Source organism: Phocoena sinus, chromosome 14 (genome assembly GCF_008692025.1).
Source record: "Phocoena sinus isolate mPhoSin1 chromosome 14, mPhoSin1.pri, whole genome shotgun sequence".
NCBI lineage: Eukaryota > Metazoa > Chordata > Mammalia > Artiodactyla > Phocoenidae > Phocoena > Phocoena sinus.
In genome coordinates this window covers 80,239,122-80,247,220 of record NC_045776.1, presented here as the reverse complement: position 1 = coordinate 80,247,220, position 8,099 = coordinate 80,239,122, and positions in this window count along the sequence as shown.

Here is an 8,099-nt window from a genome sequence, read left to right as displayed (position 1 = left end):
AGGGAGGCCTATGGGATTGAACCCAGGGCCATAGCAGTGAAAGCGCTGAGTCCTAACCACTGGACCACCAGGGAACTCCCACAAAGCCCTTTTATTTGCATTGTTTCCTTTGGCACTGACCCCATTATAGGGATGGCAACACCAGAACAGAAAAGTGGCATGAGCTATCCAAGGTCACTCGCTGCTAACCTTGGGTACTGCCCTTTCTCATTTCCCAAAGTAAGATCAATTACTATCTCTACCACTTTAATTTTGTTTTATTCAGCCACAAACTGCCATTCTCAAACTCTAAGCAGTCAATCCTAGGTCACATAGAAATGGAAAAGAAAGGCTTGTTTCAGGAACTTTTCACCCCTGCATCCCTTTCTGCCACATTTATATTGTTTTCTGCTGAAATGCCATATTGGTCAAATATAGGAGCTGCAGAAACAGGTAGAACCCTTCACTCCCACCACCCAAACAGAGTCCATCTGTATGTGGTAAGCACTTAATAAACTTCAGCTGATTTGATTTGACAGAGACTAATTCTCAGTTTATACACATTTGCTTCTTTGAGCTTGAAATGGCATATGCTTCCTATTCAGACCTGCTGATGGCTACCAGCCATGGGCCACAATGATGGGGCCAACATCAAGGTCACCCCCTAATGACCCAAGGCAGTGATGGGGACAGTTGAACAGCTAGCCTTCCTTACGCACATGTCTCCATCATATGTGATTTGCCCAGTTTGCATTCACCCACTGGATAAAGCTTCCTTCTCTTACAGTTAATAACTTGTGATGCGGTCTTGTAGGCATTGGAGCCAAGAAACCACGAGGGGCATTTTGGGGAACTATTCTAAGTCACCAGCCTTCTGCAGGCCTGAAGAAGGTCGCAGCTGAGTCCCTATGAGAGTTGGTTTCACTCTCCTTTGATCAGGGTTCTCTTCCATTGCACATGTGGCTCATTTCTGTCCTCAGAGGGTCAATACAGGACAAGTCTTCATGCAGCAGTAAGCAATTGACAGGCTTCTAGTATCCTGGAAATGACTCAGAAATCCTATTACTGCAATTTCTAATGATCTAGACACATGATTTTTTTTTTTAAGTTACACAAGCCTTTTAAAGAACATTCTGAGTATTTGTGTATCAGCATTCCCTGTGTAACAAACCACCCCCAACATAGTGGCTTAAAACAATTAACTTTTAAAAATTTCTTAAAATTGTGTGGGTTGACTGAATAATTCTTCCATTCTGGGCTGGCTTGACTGGGGTTGGATGGTCTAGGATGGTCTCGTTGACATGTCTGGCAGTTGGCTCTATGTCAGTTGCAGATGGTAAGGACAACTTGGCCACATGTCTATCAACTGTACTTCAATTTAAAAAAGAGAAGTGAGAAATGCAAATCAAAACTACATGAGGTATCACCTCACATCGGTCCAAAAGGCCATCATCAAAAAATCTACAAACAATAAATGCTGGAGAGGATGTGGAGAAAAGGGAACCCTCTTGCACTGTTGGTGGGAATGCAAATTGGTACAGTCACTATGGAGAACAGTATGGAGGTTCCTTAAAGAAAGAAAAATAGAACTACCATATAACCCAGCAATCCCACTCCTGGGTGTATACCCAGAGAAAACCATAATTCAAAAGATACATGCACCTCAATGTTCATTGCAGCACTATTTACAATAGCCAGGACATGGAAGCAACCTAAATGTCCGTCAACAGAGGAATGGATAAAGATGATGTGGTACATATCTACAATGGAATATTACTCAGCTATAAAAAAATGAAATTGCGCCATTTGCAGAGTCGTAGGTGGACCTAGAGACTGTTAAACAGAGTGAAGTAAGTCAGAAAGAGAAAAACAAATATCGTATATTAACATATGTATGTGGAATCTAGAAAAGTGGTATAGATGAACTTATTTACAAAGCAGAAATAGAGACAGACACAGAAGTAGAGAACAAACATGGATACCAAGAGGGAGGAGGGGGTGGGATTTATTGGGAGATTGGGATTGACATATATACACTCCTATGTATAAAATAGATAACTAATGAGAACAGACTGTATAGCACAGAGAACTCGGTGCTCTGTGGTGACCTAAATGGGAAGGAAATCCATAAAAGAGGGGCTATATGTATACGTATGGCTGATTCACTCTGCTGTACAGCAGAAACTAACACAACATTGTAAAGCAACTATACTCCAATTAAAAAAAAAGTGGAATCATACAGATAAATAAATAAATGTGTACAGTTCACTGGTTTTTAGCATATATAGAGTTGTGCAACTATCACCAGAGTATAATTTTAGAACATCTCATTGTCCCCCAAAGAAATCCAATACCCATTAGCAATCTCTCCCCATTACCTCCTTTCCCCAGCCCCTAGCGACCACTAATCTACTTCCTGACATTTGGGCTATTTCTTTTTATTGTGCTAAAATATACATAGCATAAAATTTACCATTTTAAGCATTTTTAAGTGTACAGTTCAGTGGCATCAAGTACATTCACATTATTGTGCAACCATCACTGCCATTTACCTCCAGGACTTTTTCATCATCCCGAACTGAACTCTCTGCCCATTAAACACTAACTCCCCAGTTCCCCCTCCCCCGGCCCTTGGTAACCAGCAGTCTACTTTCCGTCTCTGACTTCGACTGCTTTAATACCGCATATAGATGGAATCCTACGGTATTTGTCCTTTTGTGTCTGGTTTCTTTCAGTTACTATAATGTCTTCAAGGTTCATCTGTGTTGTAGCAGTTGTCAGAATTTCCTTCTCTTTTGAGGCTGAATCATTCCCCAAAGTGTGGATAGACTACATTTTAACTCGGGCTATATTATGCCAAGGTTTTCTTTGTTTGTTTTGTTTCTTTGCTTTTTTTATTTTGAGGCAATTGTAAATTCACATGCAGTTGTAAGAAAGAATACAGAGATCTCATGTACCTTTGCTCATTTTCCCCAATGGTAACATCTTGTAAAACTATAGTACGAAATCACAACTAGGATGTTGGCATTGATACAGTCGAGATACAGAACTTTACCATCACCACAATGATGCCTAATGCTGCCCTTTTTAGCCACACCTCCTTTTATCTCACCCATGGTCCCCTTACCCCTGGCAGCTACTAGTCTGTTCCCCATGTCTACAAGCCTGTCATTTCATACATACATACTGTAAATCATATAGTATGTAACCCTTTGGAGTTATACCAAGGTTTGAGAGTGATTTTTTTCTAGATTGACCTCTAGTAATTGAGTTATGGACTCTTTCACACTCATCTCCATCTCCTTCCAAACGAAAACTAAGAGTTAGGCTGAGCTTACGCCTCTGTATCCTACACGGCCCGGGGAGAGAGTAACACGGGAGAGGCTGTGGGGAAGGGAGAGATGACGGGGGCGTGGAGCAGCCTTTACCTGCATGTCTCCCTCAGGGCCAAGCCCTTCTGATCTTACCCACCTCAGGCCTAAGGAGGCTTTGGGTATCCTGGCATTCAGAGCGCTGAGTGTTCTGTTCCATGTTCTGCAGGCAGACAGGAGTGACTCAGGTGAAACTGACCTGTTGGGAAAGCCCTACATAGCCAGGACTGAGAAGGCGGGTTCAAAAATCTCAACCCCCATCCAAAGCCTGGTGTTCGAGAGCTGCTCCAGCTTGGGGAGCAGCCTCTGTGGACTGCTTTTGAATAGGCTGACCTGAGCATTGTGCAAGGAGGTTCACATATTGTCGGTTGTTCTTTGTAATAGTGACACCCTCATTCGCTTCCACTGGGTGCTCCCCACTACCACCTCTACCCCCTTTATCTATTCTGCACTAATGCTGGAGTAGAATGACCAAAAATATACAGAAATTGGAACCCGCCTTTTTCATTGCAAAGGATAAGGGAGCACAGAATAACACAACCATCGTTCACTAGGAATTCATCCAACAAATAACAAGTGTTGATCTTTTGATCTATATTGATATGCTCTGCCAAGCTCTCTTCTAAGTACTTCAGATAGATGATGTCATTTATTTATTTTTGTTGATTTATTTGTTTATTTTTCGCTGCAATGGGTCTTCGCTACTGCACGCGGGCTTTCTCTAGTTGCGGCGAGCGGGGGCTACTCTTCATCACTGCGCGCCGGCTTCTCACTGCAGTGGCTTCTCTTGTTGCGGAGCACGGGCTCTAGGTACGCGGACTTCAGTAGTTGTGGCACGTGGGCTCAGTAGTTGTGGCGCATGGACTTAGTTGCTCCGCGGCATGTGGGATCTTCCTGGACCAGGGATCAAACCCGCGCCCCCTGCAGTGGAAGCGTAGAGTCTTAACCACTGGTCTGCCAGGGAAGTCCCCAAAAATGACCATTTTAACCATATTTAAGTGTCCAGTTCGGTGACATTAAGTACATTCACGTTGTTGTGCAACCGTCAATACTATCTGTTTCCAGGACTTTTTCATCATCCCAAACTGACACCTGGTACCCATTTCCCCCTCCCCTAAGCTCCTAACACCCACCATTCTACTTTCTGTCTCTATGAATTTGACTACTTTAGGGACCTCATATAAGTGGAATCATACAGTATGTGACCTTCATGCTTCTTTCACTTAGCATGATGTCTTCAAGGTTCTTCCATGTTGTAGCATGTGTCAGAATTTCATTCCTTTTTAAGGCTGAATAAAATTCCATTGTGTATATATCACAACCCACTATTTCCCTGTATTTCAGAGGAGAAAACTCAGTCGCAGAAAGGTTATGGGATGCTGAGTTTCAGATCTGAACTCCTCTGTACCCATGGACAGAGAGACATTTGCACCAAGATATTCCCTGCAGCACTGCAATAACCAAAACCAGGAACTACCTCAGTGCCCATCAGCAGGGGACCAGTTAGACACAGTGTAAGACACCCAAACAGCCAAATAGGATGCACACGTGGCAAATAATGCAGCAGCTGTGTCTACATAAATAAGGAAAGGTCTCTAGGATGTTATCAAGAGGAAAAAACAAGGTACAAAACAGTGAGTGTGGGCTGCTAACGTTAAGGTTTTCAAAAAGGTAGGGCAGGAAATAACATAAACATAAGGTCACGTGTGCCTAGGCTACCTTTGGAAGGCAACAAACTGCGAACACTGGTTGCTCCCTGGGAAGGAGGATTGGAGATTAGAAAAAAGGAGACCTGTCATTTACTGGGTACCTTTTGGCACTATTTGAATTAATTAAATACTGCCTTTCCTTACAGCTTTATTGAGGTATAACTGACGTACAACAGACTGCATATATTTAAAGTGTTTCATTTGATGACCTCTGACATATATACATCTATAAAACATTGCCACAATCCAGATATGAACATATTCATCACCCTCTAAAGTTTCCTTGTGCCCTTTTGTAATCCATCCCACAGCCCAAGTACTGATTTTTTTTTAAGTGAAAAAAGTAGCAATAACAACCCAAATGTCCATCAGTGGATGAATGGATAGACACAACATGGTCTACCCATGCAATGGAATAACATTCAGCCTTAGAAAGGAAGGCTTTTCTGACACAGGCCACAACATGGATGAAATTTTTTTTTTAGTTTATGGATCATTCCTCATTCTGGAGACACTTCGGTCACCTGGCTCCCTGGCCTTGACTCTCCCATGGTTCTCCCCATTCCCCCACTGGTGGCTCCTTCACTAGTCCCTCCTCACCTCCCTGACCTCTCAGCATGGACACACCCTCAGGTCAGCCCCTCCACACACCCTAGATGATTTCTCATCCAATCACACTTAAGGCCTCAAGTACCACAAAGTCCCCGAACATTCCCGTGTTGTTTCTTCCAGCCCCGACCCCTCATGAACTCCAGGCTGCTTCCTTGACATCTCCCATTGAGATTTCTCACAGACTTCTCATACTCAGCATGTCTCCAGAGCTCAACTCTGCACGTCCCGGTTCCCCCACCTCAGGTAGCTCTACCACCACTCTTCAGCCGCTCAGGTGCACCACCACCACCACCACCAATGGACTGTCCTTGGCCCCTCTTTTGCTCACTCCCCACCCCCAGTGCCTCAGCAGATCCTGCTGGCTCCACCTTCACACATGCCCAGGATCTGCCATTTCTCCCACCTCCATCACTCACACCCTAGTCCAAGCCACCATTATCTCTCAACCTTATGGTTGCTGGGATCTCCTGATGTGTTTCCTTGCTTCCACTCCTCCCCCCATTAAGTCTCTTTTCCAAATAATGTCCAGAGCAATCCTTTAAAAGCACAAGCCATGGCGCCTGGCTCCCCTGCTAAAAATCTTCAGATGGCTCCCATGTCACAGTAAATGCTGCATGCCTCACCTTGACTTCCAAGGTCTTAAATATCTGAACATTCACTACCTCCTCGACCTTCCACTCCTTCCACTCTTCCTCTTGCTCACCCAAGCCCAGACACACTGGCCTCCTTGAGTGTCTTCCAACCTGCCAAGGCCACTCCCACCTCAGGGCCTGTGCATGCGCCGCTCCCTCTGGCTGGAATATCCTTCCCTCGGGTATACATATGGCCATGCCCTATGGTCATGATTCAGATCTTTGACCTGAATCATGGTCAAAGATTCAGATCTTTGACCTCATTTTGGGTTCTTCTTACTGGAGAAGTCTTCCCTGAGCACCCTATTATATACAATTGCACCCACCTCATCACTCTGTACCCGCTTAACCTGCTACATTTTTCTTCATACCACTTATCACTACTAAATATATATTAGGTCTTTTCTTTATCATTTGTTGCCTCCCACTAGAAAGCAGGAACTTTACTGCTTGTATTGCCTGGAACACTGCCTGACACTTAATAGATGCTCAACAATTTTTTAAAAAATAAATTTATTTTATTTATTTATTTTTGGCTGCGTTGGGTCTTCGTGGCTGCATGCGGGGTTTTTTCTAGTTGCGGCGAGCGGTAGGCACTCTTCGTTGCGGAGTGCGGGCTGCTTATTGCAGTGGCTTCTCTTGTTGCGGAGCACAGGCTCTAGGCACGCGGGCTTCAGTAGTTGTGGCACGTGGACTCAGTAGCTGTGGGTCGCAGGCTCTAGAATGCAGGCTCAGTAGTTGTGGCGCACAGGCTTACCTGCTCTGCGGCATGTGGGATCTACCTAGACCAGGGATTGAACCCATGTCCCCTGCATGGGCAGGCGGATTCTTAACCACTGTGCCACCAGGGAAGTCCCCTCGACAAATATTTTACTGAGTTAATGAATACTTAAATTAATGGATTTTAAATGAAGTTCTGTGTGTGTGTTTGTGGGTTGTGCTTTTTGAATGTACTCCTAGAGAACCAGGAAAATGATTGACAAGGTAAAAAAGATATATTCATTTATCTATATCTATCTGTATAAATACAGACAACACACAGGGATTAATGGAAATGGACCCAGATATAGCTATATCTGTATCTGCATCTATATTTGTATATATCCATATTTATATAGATAGGCAGAAAAATATATGCTTTAGATAAATATTTGAGTCCATTTCCATTAAATTCTTCTGATCATGGTCAAATTAATACAAATATATGTAACAGGTTGGCTTCTGGATTTTTTCTTTTCTTTTCTGCTTTGTTCAGTTGTAACAAGTATATCACAATTCTTTCCACTATTCTGATAGTTATTTAGGAGCCGGGTTCAAAGTTGTCAGTATAGGTTTCCACTGTTCTTCTTTTGTTGGTTTTTGTTTTTAAGCACATCTCAGTGAATTTAACCTCATAAGGGCATTTATGAGGGTATTTCCAACCTCAAATTGTTCAAAATCCAAGCCTTATTGGAATGGATGAAAGGTAGAAGCCTAGTTTTTTTTTCCTTGCATATTTTTTTCTTTTTAGAAAAATCAAATGCAAGATTTTGACCCTGTTGAAATAAATATTTAGGAAATTGATGGGCACCTCTAAAATCTGTCTTGTCACTTTGCACTCACTAGGGTGGCCACATTGAAAACAATGGAAAATAACAAGTGTTGGCAAGGATGTAGAGAAATTGGGACCCTTGTACATTGCTGGTGGGAATGTCAAATGGTGGAGATGTTTTAGAAGACAGTTAGGCAGTTCCTCAAAAAGTTAAACATAGAAGTACCATATGACCCAACAATTTCATTCCTAGGTATAAACCCCC